General features: G+C 38.0%; 1 long non-coding RNA gene across 1 annotated transcript in view; it reads right to left on the bottom strand.

Moving 5' to 3' along the window:
- Window positions 1–6,052: 6,052 nt before the first annotated feature.
- The window catches only part of LOC121472116, a 39,635-nt gene continuing 27,783 nt past the window's right edge, over window positions 6,053–17,904 (bottom strand). The window contains exon 3 of the long non-coding RNA XR_005982778.1: window positions 6,053–6,757. This is a non-coding gene — a long non-coding RNA (uncharacterized LOC121472116). The remainder of the gene's footprint in view (window positions 6,758–17,904) is intronic.

Consider the following 17,904-nt stretch of genomic DNA (forward strand, 5'->3'; position numbering starts at 1 on the left):
GGCTAATTCTTTGTTCCCCTTAAAAGTCTTCACCATTTTTAATTGCTTCAAAAAAATGTCATTGATGGACAGAACTAATAGAAAAATGTATTTGTTATTACGTATTTTACTTGCATCAAAAGTTTTAGAATAATTTCCTTAATCAGATTTTTTTTTTTTTTTTTTGCCAAAGTTAACTTAGAAAATGGAGAACCTAATTAAAACTCTAAGTATGGAATAGCTATACTTGAAGTGTTATTTCTGTTTCCTTTTTAGGAAGAAAGAGTTCCAATTTTTTGGTCTAGTCTAGAATTAAAATATGCTTCCCATGGTCTGATTTATAGTTTTCTTCTGTATGTTCCTCCCCATTTTAATAACAAGGGATAAACATAAAAAACTCATTCAGTAGAGGCCTTTTCCATTAGCCTGAGGAATGTGTGACTGGGTATACTGACTGGGTTCAGATATATATTAACAGACGTCTTCCAAGTTTCATTAAGCTGAGAAATAGAACATCGGTATAACCTTCCATCTCCTAGAGTAGTTTTCACCAGTCACTAAACTATTTAATAATCTGGTACACGTTCCTTTTATCAGTAATATGTCCAGAGTTACAGCCCAGCACCAAGCTAATTCAATCTTGAAGAATTTTTAAAAATTACTGTTAATTTCAAGACACTACTGCTTTATATCAAGCTTCTCTATGAAATAGCTCTGGATTTGGAATTAGGCCATTTGAGTCTATATCCTATTTCTTATCTTTACTAGGCAGTGTGATTTTTGATAACTCATGGAATCTATCCTTATTTAAATCTGCCTCGTTATAAAGAGTATTTTCGGTATATACAAAACAAAATAAATATAAGGTATATAAATCTAGCTATTGTATATTAATAGCTATATATATTTTATATATAAAATAAGCTAAACAGTAGATTTATTTTTTAAATGATTGCAATAATTATGTGCATTACCGTGGAAAAATAACCAGATCTATAAAATGTCAATTATAGCAGTACCCATATCATTGAGCTGTGGCAAGGATTAAATGGAAAAGACAAATAACAACATTACGTTACACTGGTGCTCAGTAAAAGTTACCTATCATTAGTGTAATCTTGTAAGGGGTAGGGGAGTGTCTATCTTACAGAATGAGTAAATGACTCCATTTCAGTTGTCAGTGACCATCAGCTTCTCCCCCCACCCTCACCAAATGAGGGATAAGGCAAATGTAGAAGAGTAAACGTGATGAAAGGAAATTTAATGCACAAAAATCTATTTTTATTCATTCAGTACCATTTTGTAAATGAATAGGTACAGTTTGACCATAGAATCTTTCTGTGACTTTGTCTTAGTTCATTCAGGCCACTGTAACAAGGAACCACAGACTGGGTGGCTTATGAGCAGGTCATTGCTCACAGCTCTGGAGGCTGACAGCCCAAAATCAGGCTGGCACTAAGGTCGTAAGGGCCTTGCAGGTCACAGGCTTCTCATATCTGCATGTTGTGGAGGGGACTAGGGAGCTTTGTGGGATCTCTTAAAAGAGCATTGTCCATATTCATGATAGTTCTACTCTCAAGAACCTCCCAAGGAGGCCCCACCTACTGATACCATTATCTCTGAAGAGTTAGGATTTCAACATATAAATTTTTTTTTTGTGGGGGGGGGACTCAAAAATTCAGGCCAGGGCAGACTTCTGTAAATGTAAAAAGCTGGAAAGGATGATTTCTGTTTCTTCTAGCATTCCTTGATAGGTGCATACACACGTGCGCACACGCTCTTCCTCTTTCTCTAGGAGGATATGAAAGAGATAAAGAAACAGATGCATAATTCTTAAAATTAAATGTAAAGAAGCCAGAACAGGGAAGTTACTGATTTATTTCACCAAAATAGATCTAATTTTCATTTGTGTTATATTTGTATGTTTTATTTTTTTTTAAAGATTTATTTATTTATTTTGGAGAGAGAGCACACTCGAGTGCACACGTGTATGTGTGTGTGTGCACGTGTACAAGCGGGGGAAGGACAGAGGAGGAAGAGAGAATCTCTAACAGACTCTCCCTGCTGAGCACAGAGCTGGACATAGGGACTTGATACCACAAGCCTAAGATCAGGATAGGAGCCAAAATCAAGAGTTGAATGCCTAACGGACTGAGCCACCCAGGCACCCCTATTTGTTTATTTTTAATAACAATAAGCTATTGGAATAAAAGTAAATGATGCTTTTTGTGTGCATCCTAGCAGAAACTGAGCTCCATTTAGCTCAATAAAGATGGAATATATTACCCTCTAAACTAGGAAAGTCATAGATGACAACAGCAATTGAGATAAGCTTTTTATTCACACTATTAAGACTTAACCTGGTGTCCCATCTTTCCTCGCCTCTACCTGGTGGCTTCTTCATTGGAGACGTGTACACAGACAACTTTAAATTGATATCCTGAGGGCACCTGGGTAGCTCAGATGATTAAGCATCTTTGGCTTAGGTCGTGATCCTGGGGTTCTGAGATTGAGGCCCATGTTGGGCTCCCTGCTCAGTGGGGAGCTTGTTCTCCCTTTCCATGCCCTCCCACTTGTGCTCTCTTTTGTTATCTCTCTCTCTCTCTCTCTCTCTCTCCTAAATAAATTGACATCCTGAATCCCTTGTCAGAGAAGAAAGGGACGTTTATTACCAAATTTTATTATGAAAAGTTTATGAGTTGGATTCCAGTGTGTCCACAAGGGTCTTTGTGATGAAGGATCTTCTACTAGAGGATGGAAGTAATGGCAGTAATGGCCATTTAGGGAGTTGCTGAACAATCTCTTCTGTTATGTTTTTATGGTAGCAGAATAGAATATTATTAGGAACTAGGAAGGTAAATGAGTTGCACATTCATGTACATTTCGTTAAACTGGGACACTACTAAGAATGAAGATATTTGAGAATGAAATGTTGTGACTAGAAGTTCACAACAGGACTATACAGGTCCATAAGGAAGTACAGTCACCTTTTTGACTGAAAGAGGCTGATAATTGTAGAGAACTAGAAGAAACATTTTCCATTCACTCCAAAGCAGCAGTGTGGGTGCCTATTGTTAGATCTAATTGATTAAGAAAAGCTGGGAAATGTACATCTTTTGTAAATTTTAGAATTTTCTATCATTGTCAGTTGATTCCATGTTTTTCATTAACACTGCTGTGTTGACAAATCTGCATTCAGTTTGTGAGAAAGAATTTTGTTGCTCGTGGTCTAATAATGCAATTTAGTTGGACTCTTACTGCCTTATCTGCAAAAATATTTTTTTTAATTTTTTTTTGCAAAAATATTTAATATCTCAAGTATTCCTGTATATCTCTATACTACATACATTTTAACCTGAATCATAATGTGCATATAAACTTAATTCACAGGTTGTACTGTATTATCATCTAAACTGAAGGTTGCTGACATGCCTTTCATGAAGCAAGTTATCTCCTCAGGCAAGCATCGCTAGATACAGATGGTCAAAAATGGAGCTAAGTCTATGTGTGAATGGTGTGGGGTGTAGAATGGGTGAGGTCTAAAGGGAAATGAGGTGGTCTTTGATAACAAAGTGAGTCCAAGGTTTCTGATCTTGTGCTCTGATCTCATCCAGCTCTGCTGATATCATAACCAGAAAAGTGTGGGTGGACTATTGTAATAAAACAGAAGGGACCTCGAAATATTTACAGCCTTCTAAAAATCATTTAGATTTTGGCACCTTTTAGATAACAAAGCCCTGGGACAGAGCTCTTTTTGTTCTGTCCACCATGACTCCTAGAGTAGAGCATTTTACACTTCAGTTAACTCTCACAATTTATTATTCCCAAATAATATGTCTAACTGACATATCATCAAACATTCTTGAAAGGAAAAGCTAGAGGTTTATGGATGGATGATGGGGGGGCATTAGAAGCCAGGTAAGGCACATACATGGATCATTTTCTGAGTGTTAGAGAAAATAGCCAGGGCTCTGAGGGCAGGGCCCCATGATAGAAAGATGAGAGTGGGAGTGAAGTGCTAAGGCTGAAAATGTGACTGTTGATCTACAATTTGTTCAGCATACTGGGTGAAATCCACCCATGTATTGCTTTTGAATTACCCTTTTTATATTTTTTGATGTCCTCTATATTTTTCAGGGAAATAATTGTCAATTACAAAGGCTATTGGTAGTCATTTGTATTATTTTTTTGAGAGAGAGAGAGAGAGTGCACATACATATGCACAAGCAGGGGAAGGGGCAAAGAGAGATGGGGAGAGACTCTTAAGTAGGCTCCACAGGATGGGGGCTGGATCTCATAACCCTGAGATTGTGACCTGAGCCAAGATCAAGAGTCAGATGCTTAACTGACTGAGCCAGTCAATATTTCTTATGAATATATATGCAAAAATCCTCAACAAAATATTAGCAAATTGAATCCAACAATACATTTAACATGTCATACACCACAATCAAGTGGGATTTATTTCTGAGATGCAAAGGTGGTTCAATATTTGCAAAACTGTAAACATGATATTTCACATCAATAAGAAAAAGGATAAAAACCATATGATCATTTCAGTGGGTGCAGAAGCATTCGGCAAAATATAACATCCATTCATTATAAAAACGCTCTGAAAAGTAGGTCTAAAGGGAACATACTTCAACATAATAAAAGCCTCATATGAAAACATAATATTCATTGGTGAAGAACTGAGAGCTTTGTCCTAAGGTCAGGAATGTGACAAGGATGTTCACTCTCACCCCTTTTGTTTAACATAGTACTGGAAGTCCTAACCACAGCAGTTAAACAACATAAATAAAAGGCACCCAGATTGGTAAGAAAGAAGCAAAACTCTATTTGCAGTTGACATGATACTGTATATATAGAAAACCATACAAATTCTACCAAAAAAGTACTAGGACTGACAAATGAATTCAGTAAAGTCCCAGGATACAAAATCAATGTATAGAAATCTGTTGCATTTCTATATGCTAATAATGAAGCATCAGACAGTGAAATTAAGAAAATCCCATTTACAGTTGCATCAAAACCAATCAAATATCTAGGAATAAACTTAACCAAAGATGTGAAAGATCTGCACTCTGAAAACAATAAAATACTGATGAAGAAATTCAAGACAACACAAAGAAATGGAAAAATATTTCATCTCATGGTTTGGAAGAACAAATATTGTTAAAATGTCTATACTACCCAAAGCAATCTACACATTCAATGCAATCTCTATCAAAATACTAATAACATTTTTCAGAGATCTAGAACAAACTCCTAAAATTTGTATGGAACCTCAAAAGACCTTGAATGGCTAAAGCAATCTTGCAAAAGAAAAAACAAAACTGGAGGTAATCACAATTCCAGATTTCAAGTTTTATTACCAAGCAATAGTAATTAAAATGACATGGTAGTGGCATAAAAATAGACACATAGATTAATGGAATAGAATAGAAAAACCCAGAAATAAATGCACCATTATATGGCAATTAATCTTCAACAAAGAAAGAGTGGATATAATGAGAAGATAATCTCTTCAACAAATGATACTTGGAAAACTGGACAGCTACATGCAAAAGAATGAAACTGTACCTCTTTCACTCTGCACAAAAACAAACTCCAATTGGATTATAGACCTAAAATGTGAGACCTAAAACCATAAAAATACTCAGTAAGAGCATAGGCAGTAATTTCTCTGATGTGTGATATTTGTCTTCTGAAGCAAAGGAAACAAAAGCAAAAATAAACTTTTGGGACTACTTCAAAATAAAAATGCTTCTGCACAGTGAAGAAAACAATCGACAAAAACCAACATATTGAATGGGAGAAGATATTTAGAAATGACATATCCAATAAAGGGTTAATATCTATATAAAGAACTAATACAACTTAAGACCCAAAAGACAAATAATGCAGTTCAAACATAGAAGATTTTTCCAAAAAATACATACAGATGGCCAACAAACAACATTAAAAAATGCTCATCGTCACTCACCATCAGGGAAATGCAAATCAAAACTAGAATGAGATACCACCTCACACCTGTCAGAATGGGTAAAATAAAAAACACAAGAAACAAGTGTCAATAAGGATGTGGAGTAAAAGAAACCCTTGTGTATTCTTGGTGGGAATGCAAGAGGGTGCAGCCACTCTGGAAAACTGTGGAGGTTCCTCAAGTTTTTAAAAATATTATTCATTTTTATGGGTGTCTGTTTTCAGTAACAAGTAACTTTTGTAATTTATTACATTTTGTCTTTATATTTCTATTAGTGCTATATTCACATTAAATATAAGTATTTACGACTTAGTTTCTTTTAATTTTTCATAGATATATCCTCTCTTGTTAGCTTCTTTAATTTAGTATTTAAATACATAATTTTGCTTCCATTAAAAAAGTATTCAGTTACCGGTAGAGTTTTATGAATTGCGTCTTGCTCATGAAAGAATTTGGATAAAAGTAAATTGTGTACATAATCGAGAGTCTGTAAGCATCACACAATTTTGCTCTAATATTAATTAGAAAAAGACAAATGATGATTGACGGACTCAGAGATGCTCAACACTTGCCCCCAGAGTTCTTGAGCAAAGATCCCTATAACTAAACTGGATGTGGAAACTGCTGGACACTGGGCCTAGAGATGAAGTGATGAAGACTGGGCGACAAGCTTTTCAGAGGCAAGAAGTAAATGAAGAGATGAGCCAATACTGGTTGGATGTCTTTGGCTTTTGCTGTGATGCAAGCTCCAAGAACTTCTTCATAGTCATGGCCATAACTGATTAAGGAATCCTAATAGAGACAGAGGTGGAATGGAATTTTAGGGTTAGAATTCATTTACTTAAAGGATGTAAAGCAATGCGACATTTTGGGTTTTTTTTGCCTAAGTTAAGGGCATAAACATAATGTCTATTAGGATTTCATGTACATCTCTCTGTCCTTTAAAGTAGCTAACTTTTTCTGTTGTTTCTTACTTAGCTTACAAAAAGTATAGGGAATTTTTCTTTCATATTCCCAAACGGTATCAGGTCTTTGAAATGCTCTTGAGTTTAAAAAAAGCATACAACAGAATTCATGAATCAAGCAAGGTGCCCAAAAGAACATTTTTTTCAACAGTTTTTTTTATCATGCATATCCTAATTTTACTTACTGTTTTCTGTTGGGAGCCAAGATCATCTCTGCAAAGTCTCTACAAAGAATAACTAGAACAGGTCTCTGAGGCAGAACTCTGCAAAGAGTATCTTGAGCAGGGATGATAACCTTGGAGTCATCATTAGCATTCTCAGATTTTATTACTAACCCTCCAATGTATAGTGTGTTCCTTACTCAAAGTCAATTTTATGCATCATTGTAGTACTATTGTTACACAACTTTTGAGTTGCATTTAAAAATGTCAATAAGCTGAAGTAAGCTGTATTTCCAGACAGATGAGTAAATAGATGAATTCATTACTATTAATTTGAAGAGTCAGGCTGGTTAGGCATGAGGTAATGAGATGCACTGTAGTTTCAAACAATTTAAAAGAAATTAGAGAAAGGCTGGCTGTGGACCTTAGGAGCTAGCTGGGAAGTAAAAAACAAAACAAGGAGTAAACAATAAGCAAAGGGAGAAGGGCTCTTGCAAATACTTACTCCTTTTCTAGGATCATTATCTGAAGCAGTTAAAGGTTGTACATTTCTACAACATCTATTTATACTTCACAGATACTTTATTACACAAAGCAAAAAAAAGAAAAAGGCATAAAGTATAGAAGAGAGAAGTAGAGAGTTTTATTATCCTTATTCTCAGATAACATGATTATTGAATATCTCTAGAATCTATACATACAAAACAAGTAAAATAACTGAAATAAAAATAAGTGATCAAAAATGTTAATTAAAATTATCAAAAATAATAAAGTCAGTATCAATTGTATTTCCATACATACACAATAAGTAATTGAAAATTTAAAATCATATTTATAATAGAATAAAAGGACAAATGTGACATAAGGTGTGTAAAAAAATTCCCACACTGAAAGTAGAAAACAATGCTGAAATTGTAGAAGACCTAAATAAATGGGGAAACATATTATGTTCCTAAAGTGTAATACTTAATATCGTTAACTTGGCTGTTCTCCATAAATTCATCAATTGATTCGATACAGCTGCCAGAAAAAGCATATCAAGATCTACTTTAGAGATGGGCAGGGTGATTGCAAATCTATGTGAAAATTCAAAGGTCCTAAACAGCTAAAGCCATCTTGAAAAAGAAAAAGAAAGATAGAGGATTGATGCCACTTGATTTTAAGATTTACTATAAAAATACAGTAATTCAAGCTGTGTATTGTAAATGTGAAGATAGACACATATAATAATGGAGCAAAATGGAGAGTCCAGAAATAAAGCAATGCAGGTATGTCTAACTCATATTCAACAAAGGCACCAGAAAAATTCGATGGGAAAAATTCAGTGAGAAATAGTGAATAGTAAATATCATGTGAGGAAAAAAAAAAAAACCTCCAAAGCTACTTCACATGATAAACAAAAATCTATTTTGAGATGAATCATAGACCTAAATGTTGAATCTGAACCTATAAAAAAAATTTGGAAAAGAAAATATAGGAGACTATCTTTATGGCCTAGAATAGGCAACATTATCTTAGAAAGGAAAGGTTGGACTTCATCAAATTAAAACTATTCTTCAGAAGACAACCCTTAAGAAAACAAAGACAAATTGGAACAAAATGTTATTTATATCAAACAACTTACATCTAAAACATATAATGAATTGTTACGACTCCAATAATATGACACCCAATAAAAATATACAAAAAAATTGAACACGCATGTCAGAAAGATATACAGGTATCCAATAAGTATATGAAATAATGCTCAGTATTATTGGTAATAAGTGAAATGAAAATATAAACCACTTTGAGATACCTCTCCATGTCTACCAGAATGGCTACATTTAAAAGGCAGTCATTTAAAAATGTAAAAAAAAAAAAAAAAAATGCAACAAGAGCAAGTCTCAAACATTGCTGGTGGGAATGTAAATGTTGCAACCAGTTTTTTAAAAGTTTGTCGGTTTCTTATGAATTTTGACTTATATTTACCCTGTTACCCAGCAATTCGCCTCCTAACCAAGAAAAATAAAATTTATATACATAAAAGGATTTGTGAACAATTTTCATAAGAGTTTAAGTTATAATAGGCCAAAACTAGAAACATCCCAAATGGCTATCAAGAGAATAATAAACAAATTGTGATGTATTCATACAATTGAATATGACTCAGCAATAAAAATTTTAAATATTCTGATATACATAACATGATGATTGGCTGAATAAAAAAACACATAAAAGAATACATGCTGTATGATTGCGTTTATAAGAATTTCTAAAAGAGGTCAAGTTGTTTATGGTGACTATAATTAGATCAGTGTTTGGCTCTGGTGAGGGATGACGTGAGGACAGAGATTGGAAAGCGGCATGAGGGAAATTTCTGCAGATGGGAAAGAGCCAGTTTTGAAAGAGGTGTGGGTTAGAGGAAGTCATGCATTTGCCTGAAGTCATCCTACTGAGCACAAAAATATGTATATTTTATTATATGTACACTGTATCAATAAAAATATTGAATAATATAATGGAAGCAAGATTCAGGATTTAGGGACACCTGGGTGGCTCAGTGGTTGAGTGAGCGTCTGCCTTCAGCCCAGGGCGTGACCCCGGGGTCCCGGGATCGAGTCCCACGTCGGGCTCCCTGCAAGGAGCCTGCTTCTCCCTCTACCTATGTCTCTGCCTCTCTCTCTGGGTCTCTCATGAATAAATAAATAAGTCTTTAAAAAAAAAGATTCAGTATATTTATAGGTAATTGCCAATCAAAAGTGCAAGTCACAAACCAAAAAACAACAACAAGAAAAATAACAACAAACACGCACAATTTTGTTAGAATTTCCTATCATATTTCAAAATAATTTCTATGTTAATATGTTAATTTACATTTTATCTCATTAAAATCAAAGGCAACGTATATGAGGAATCTGTAGACAGTGTACCTCCACTGTATTTCCTCTCCACTACATCTATAACATCTGCTCATTTTGATAATGTGTTCTCTCTCTCTTTTTTTTTAAAGATCTATTTGTTTATGTGATTATGTGAGAGAGCGCTGGCAGGCTGGGGGAGAGGCGGAGGGAAAGAATCTTGAGGCCGACTCCCCACCGCGTGCAGCACTCGGGCGGGACCCATGAGATCATAACTTGAGCCCAAACCAAGAGTTTGACACTTAACTGAGTCACCAAGGCGCCCAGAGGATGGATTCTTTAAAGACAGAAATAGAAAAGTTTAAGACATAACCTTACATAGTTTTTTAAAGATTTATTTTAGAGAAAGAAAGAGAGAGAGCGAGAGAGAACACATGCACAGGGGAGGAGCGGAGGGAGAGGGAGAGAGAATCCAAGCAGACTCCATCAGGCAAGTGGTAACTTTCATGCCTTGTTGGGGACAGAAATCAACCACTTTGGAAGGCGGTCTGGTGTGTAATTTCACTTGTGCACACAGCCCGACCCAGCATTTAAATTTTTAGTTAAATCCCAGTGTAAGTGGCAAAGTTGTATAAAGAAAGATATATAAGGATTTTTTTTTTTTTTTTTTTTTTTGCGAGTGGGATGGTGGCTCGCTTGAGGCCTGCAGCAGGTGCCCCTGTCTTTGGCTGGACATTGATGGACACGCGGTTGAGAGAAAGCCACTCCTCTTTCATTTTTTGATTTTAGTGATTTGTATTGTCTTTCTTCTTCATCTTCTGCTAGCCTGGCTAAAAGTTTATTGAGTTTATTGATCTTTCCAAAGACCCAGTTTTTGCTTTCATTTATTTTCTCTATTGATTTCCTATTTTCAATGTCATTGATTTCTACTTGGACGAGAGCTGATTGGAGTTGGGTAGTTCCATTCCCTTGGTTAGACTGGGCTCCGGCAATGCTGCAGCCAGTCAGGCTCTGGTTAACTAGCTTCTTCCGAGGGTAAGCTTTGTCAACAATGGAGTGTTCTAGAGTATTTGAAAATGGTTCCTTTCTTCCATTTCTGCAGGAAGCACAGGGGGGTTTTTCTCTGGTATTTAGTGTGAGAACCTGGACGGTCTGGAGGTAAATCCCCCCAAATTGTGGAGGTTCTCCTTTGCCTGGGTACCCTTGAATTTTTACCTCTCAGAGTCCTTCCCATTGAGCCTTCAGCAAGTTCTCCATTACGGTTGGGGCTTTTCGACTCCTGTTGCAGTTTCCACCTGGGAGTCTCTGTTCTGGGGAGCCATGAGTTGCTATTTCCACTTGCCTATTTCTCCAGTCTTGGGGAATTGTAGCTCCTAACCCCCTCTACCTATTTTTGTCCGTCCCCTCCCCTGCCCCCCCCCCCAGCAGCCATCAGTTTGCTTCACATAACTATGAGTCTGTTTCTGTTTTGTCTGTTTGCTTCGTGTTTTAGATTCCACGTGTATTTGCCTTTGTCTGTCTGACTCACATTTCACTTAGAAAAATACTCTTTAGGTAAATCCATGTTGTCGCAGATGGCAAGATCTTAGTCTTTCATGCCTGAGTAATATTCCATTATGTGTGCGTGTGTTACCACATCTTCTTTACCCACTCGTCCATCAGTGGACATTTAGTATTCCTCCTTATAGTTGGGAATTTCTGGGAAAAAAATGCTATTCTGTAGCATATCTCCTTTATTCATAATAGGGATAACTGTTCTGTGTTGATCTGATGAAACGTTTCTTTAAGCATTTATACTTACAAATTACATTTCGACTTGATTCAAGCAATTCAATTTAGTTGAATTAATTGGACCTAATTGATGGTGCAACAAAGGAAATTAATTAGTGACATCTCAGATTGACTTATAAGACTAATAGGAAATTAAACAACCAATCGATTTTGCTCCGTGTTATTTCCAGGAGGAAATATTTAGAGAGTGTGGAGGCCGAGAAAACCAAGGCCACTCCACCTCAAGTGTAGCATTAGCACAAGCGTTAGCACAAGCGTAGCACAAGCACAGCCATCTCAGGCCCCCGTGAATAAGAGCTGAACTTTATAGGAAAAACCACAGAACAGCCTTGACAGGGAGTCCCATAACAGAATGAGAACAGAGCTTAATGCCCTTGACAGAAAATCCCATGTCAGAATGAAAACAGCTCAGAACGCCCTTGACAGAGACAGAAAGTCCCGTATCGGAATGAAAACGGAGCTTAAGAAATTCCTCCCCCCTTCTAAAAATCCCCTAGGCCAGCCCATAAAAACCCACCTGTAACCCCCCTTGGGGTCCCAGTCCCTGCTCCGCTGTGTCGGGTGCACTTGGACCCCAGCTCGAGCTTGTTAATAAACCCCCGTGTGTCTGCATCGGTGTCGGCTCCTCGGTGGTTTCTCGGATTCGCAACCTCGGGCACAACAGGGAAATCAATTACAGAGAGAGAATCTTGATTCTTACAGAGGTACCACTGCCAGCATGCAAGGTCTTATAATCGGGAATAATATATGTATGTACACGTATGTACACACGTTTTTACGTAGACACCTCCCACCATTTTGTTTAGAACATATGCTGTGTGTGTACGTGTACATATTTGTGTTTATCCACACACAGGCTGCGCACACACTACCTACTATTTCTGCAGGATCGTTCATAGTTACTCAAACGTTGGTGAAGTGTTTACTAGTATTTTTTTCTAGAAAAGGAAGAGAAGGGGGGATCCCTGGGTGGCTCAGCAGTTTCGCGCCTGCCTTTGGCTCAGGGCGTGATCCTGGAGTCCTGGGATCGAGTCCCACATCGGGCTCCCTGCATGGAGCCTGCTTCTCCCTCTGCCTGTGTCTCTGCCTCTCTCTCTCTCTCTCTGTCTATCATAAATAAATAAAAAAATAAATTGAAAAGGAAGAGAAGGAAGAAGTTCTCTAGACATTCTGTGAATTCCTTCTCTGGAGAGTTCCTGCGTGGACCCTTCCTCTGTTAGTTGCGTGTCTCTCGTCAGCAGTAATGGTCTATACCTCGTGCTCCAGGGAGCACTCCCGTACCTTGTTACCCAGTAGACACCCGTACCCTTTTAGTTAGTTTTAGAAAAATTGTACATTGGTCCGTCTTCCAAGAAGTGCTTTCTGTGAAAGAATATTGTTGGGTTAATGGTTCTGTTGACATTTTTCTTCCTCTGGTGTTAATACCTATCCTCGCCCAAGTCTCTCCGTACCCCACATACTCATCTAGAATTCTTTTTATCTACGTATGATTAACTGGTTAACATATTTCGTTCCAGTCCTTAGTATAGTAAGTATTTATCTTGGGTCCACGAGCTCTGTTTTTTTTTTTTTTTTTTTTTTTTTGTGACTTTTGGCAAATCGCTCAGAAACGTCTCTCGGTATCTTCCTTTGTGGCACGATAAGACAGTGTGCTTCACAGGACTGTGATGACGTGGTTTGGGCCGACACCAATGCTGGCATCAGTTCACGGTGCGTAGTGGTCGTTCGGTGGTCAACCAGTATGGAATATGTCCCAGAAGCTGACGTCCAAGACTTTGTCATAAACTGCTGAGTTTACGGCGTTGGCATCCCGACGTTGATCGCAGGGTGTCCTCAGGGCTGCCAACTCAGGGACTTGCCTATTATTTGAAAGCACACGTGCGTGTCGATCATGACCCTCCAGGCTTCCGATGGCTTTTTCTAATAGTAGACTTCAGTGTCCTAAGCCCAGCTCACAGAGGTTTTGGTGGTTTTATTTTGGACGTGATTAAAAATAAAGCCTTCTGCTATCTCCGAGGTCTCCACAAATGCAAAAAGGAAAGAAAATAGTTTTCCTGTTGGTGAAGCATCCAGGCAGGCCGCACCGCACCCGACGCCGTCTGCTGGGGACCGTGAAGAGGGAGCTCCCGCCTTCCTAAAGCCAGGCCCGACCGTCCACGCGTACCGGCCGCCCGTTGTTCCAGTCAAAGGAAGATGGAGCTGGTGTCCCTAAGACGAGCAAGAAGTTACCCTTGTGTCCAGGTGTCTAGAAACAGGGACACGGGGCTCAACCTTCCCTGAGGTTCACGTTTCAAAAAGCCGGTGCCAAGGACGCCAGGGAAGGGCCCCGAGATGCAAAGCCAGCAAGAGGCCTACTAGGCTTTTAAACGATTTCCGAACGTCTCAAAGAGACAGAGGAAGGATTTGCAATTACAAGGAAGTGCTTTAAGAAAAGGGAGAGGGAAGATGCTCCTCTTCACATTTGGTGCTGGGGAAAATTTGAATTTTTTAAAGACTCATTACTACTCTTGAGTCTTGTCACAGTTTGTGGCATTGGCTTACGTTTCTGGAAATTCCTTAGACCTCCCTGGAGCACACGCATTTGTGCCAGGCTCCCCCATCCCCTGACACTTCCGCAACTTTACCAATGTAATGTTTCCCCTCAGCCTAAGATGTCCTGCCTTTCTTTGTCTTTCTGGAAAACATCTAGGCATTCTTCAAGGATCAGAACAAATGCCACTTTCTTTATACATTTGTAAAGATCAAAATCGCTGTATCTTATGGCAAATATATATAAAAAACTAAAAATATACTGTTTACCAAGTAAAGATATATCACAACATCCCTAATAGCATATTTCTTACGAGAGATGATTCAGATAGATTTATATGGAATAATTCTGGACGCATGATGATCAAATAGGACAGATGTGAGTAAGTGCATGAGAAATATGTACATTTTACTGCCTTTTTTTTTTTTTTTAATTTGGACCTAGCCAAGCAGGAAGTGAAGCTGCAGAATGGGAAAATAATGCACACATAGGTTACTTGTCAACACAGTACAAAATCCCCATAATTTGGAGGAGAGAGAATGATGACTGTTAACACCAGCTGCAAGCACAGGACCACACGCAGCTGCTTCTGGTCCCCACGTTGTCCTTCAGCTGTCCCACTTCTGGGGCTTCATAAACACAGAAGATGAATGAGGTAGGGATTTGAGGTTTCCCAATTTTTAGTGAGTCATTATAAAACTTGCCTCTACAACATATTTATAAATTATGATAAATGTGCTAGCAATTCACTTTGCAGTATAATCAGCCACATTTCAGGCGAGAGGTGTATGTGTAGGCCTGTATATCTGACTTTGAGATTCTCGGTTGTTTTTTTTTTTTTTTTTTTTTTTTTTAAGATTCTCAGTTTTTATTTGAAAGTGATTAGTCATCCTATTCTTCAACTCTAACTAGCATCATGTCTAAAGCAGGAAGATAAGAAACCTTTCATTAAGTTTCCTAAGGGTAATATTTCATTGTTTTGGTTATATATTTAAGTTTGCAACAATCTACAAGGGCCCTAAACAGATTGTTTTTTATCTCTATGGATAAAGGCATTAGTGGCCAAATATCAGATAACGTATGAATGCTAAGTATTTTTTTTCTGCCAAACAAAACAAATACTTCACTTTATTTTATTATTTTATTTTATTTTTTTAAGATTTTATTTATGTAAAAAAAAGATTTTATTTATTTATTCATGAGAGATACAGAGAGAGAGAGAGAGAGAGAGAGAGAGAGAGAGAGAGGCAGAGACACAGGCAGAGGGAGAAGCAGGCTCCATGCAGGGAGACTGATGTGGAACTCGATCTCGGGACTCCAGGATCATGCCCTGGGCTGAAGGCGGCGCTAAACCGCTGAGTCACCGGGGCTGCCCAAATACTTCATTTTAAAATTATTATTATTTTTTTTAGAACATTGAAACAACTCAAAGTATGATAGTGAAAATCGATAATATTTCAATGATAGGCCTCAGAATAACCACATTGGAATTAATTACAGAAAATCACAAACCGTTTTTTTAGTGATTTGAGATTGTGACCCAATAGCACAGAGAAGAGAGAAATAGTGTGGAACTAGACACAAAGGCTTGGATATCTGGAGAGATGTAATGGGAGCACAGGGAGGGTATTCCGGCCGGACTCCAAGCCGGGCGCCCGCACTGAGGAGCTGCTCGTCTGTGAGTGCGCTGACTTTCATTCTTGGGGGGCATGTGCTTTCCCATCTGAGAAGAATTGGTCTCCAGCAGTTGTAGAGAACTGAAGTGAGATCATATGTACTAAATGGTATCTCAACGCCTGGAATGCCTCCGGATCTTAACCAACCTTATTTCTGTTTTCTCCCCTTTCTGAACCTTCTGCTAGGGATAGACCTAATGTTTTGTGCCCTAGCAGCTATGCAAGGTGGGTTTATTGATGAAAAGAACAAGTAACTTGGGGTGCCTGGCTGGCTTAGTTGGTGGAATATCTGACTCTTGATCTTGGGGTGGTGAGTTCAAGCCCCACGTTGGGTGTACAGATTACTTTAAAAAAAAGATAAGAGAGCAAATAACTAATATGAACGACTCATATCTTGTTAATTAGCAAAGCTCCACTTACTTCCTTTATGTATAAGATGTATTTTTTTTTCAAATCTAAGCTCTGACATTGGTGAAGTCATATTACATCGATACAGTTAGAGTAAAATATAAAAAAGTTAATTGTGCCTAATTTAGAGAATTACTGTGAAGATCAAATGAACTAATATATGTTAAAAAAAAAAAAAAAGAAAGAACCAACCCTAAAACATAGTAGGCACGCACACGTGATACTTTTGATTGGGCTGCGCTTGTGGCCGATTTTGACAAAATTAATGATGATGATGAAGTTATCTTTATATTTTAACACTGAATAGAGCATATTTCAAGCTTATTTTTTAACGTATTAATGCTTGTAGGGGAGAAAAAGCAATTGATGATGTACACCACACGTTTATTAGAGTGTTTTAATGGTTTGTCTCTGGATCCTATCTTCCTTTTTTATCTTACTGTGAATATAAGCAACCGCCCTTTCCCTAGGTAGGTCAGAGCTTGTCAGGGGCACAGTTGGTCTGAATACTGCCACTTAGGAGCAGACATCTCAGTTACAACATTACATGATGAAGAAAACCAAGTGAGGGTTGGCAAAACAGCTCCCGTTTAACGGAGTGTCAGGAGGATGCTGTGTAGGCGTCGCCCTGATGCTGGTTCCTTCCACTGGAACCAACCGAGTGTGCGTCGTGTCACCCCCTGTGCTTCGCTTCTCTCCTCCTCTCTCCTGCACCTTTCATCATGTCATGAGATGTGTCTCCATAGAAACAAAAAGCACATTTTTCTTAAAAGACAAGAGGTGAATGATTCCTGCCTAATCCTATCCTTATTCTTCAGAGACGACTGCATTTTATTGCAAGTGAAAAAGCCTTCAACAGCGGTCTGTGTTCTGCAGCTAAGACCAGGGCAGGCGACTGTTGCAGGAAGGCTTAGCCAGCAGCAGCGAGGAGCCATTCCGGGACCCTCCTAGAGGGTCTGCGGCCATAGAACATGAAAGGATGCCTCATAGTAAGCTAAATCCCGGGGGGAAAATATACTGTATTTCATCCACATGTGAAAGGCCAGAAAAGCCCCTGAGGAGCATATGAAGTATTTGGTCTTCTTCGTACCAAATACCTAGCAAAAAAATGACACCGTGTAATATCTCTGTTGCCCGCAGGCTGATGCTCTGTATCAAATCTTACTTGATTAACATTGATTTTTAAGATTAATAAAAATGCTGATAATCACTAATAGTTTCTGCGCACTTAGTGCAGAAACTGTGTGGATCAGGGGCCATCTCTGAAATGCATGAAGCTTTTGCATATTTCTGTTTTCACGCATTTCTTAAATAAGCTTATATGGTTTATAATCATAATGTAAAATATTATATTGATTCGTCTGTATCCTTTCAAAAGCATCATACAAACATCATCAGTGACCTCTCATAGCCTGTACCCCGGTATTTAGGGCTTTCTATTTTTTTTATAAGCAGTTGCATGTTTTCTGCTTTCCTTTATTGCCCCTTAAAAATGTCTGCACAGGTGTGTGGCATTGTGGCATCTGGATTTTGCAGCAGTGGGAAGTTTAAAACACCCTATTTGAAAT

This window comes from Vulpes lagopus, chromosome 11 (assembly GCF_018345385.1).
Source record: "Vulpes lagopus strain Blue_001 chromosome 11, ASM1834538v1, whole genome shotgun sequence".
Lineage (NCBI taxonomy): Eukaryota > Metazoa > Chordata > Mammalia > Carnivora > Canidae > Vulpes > Vulpes lagopus.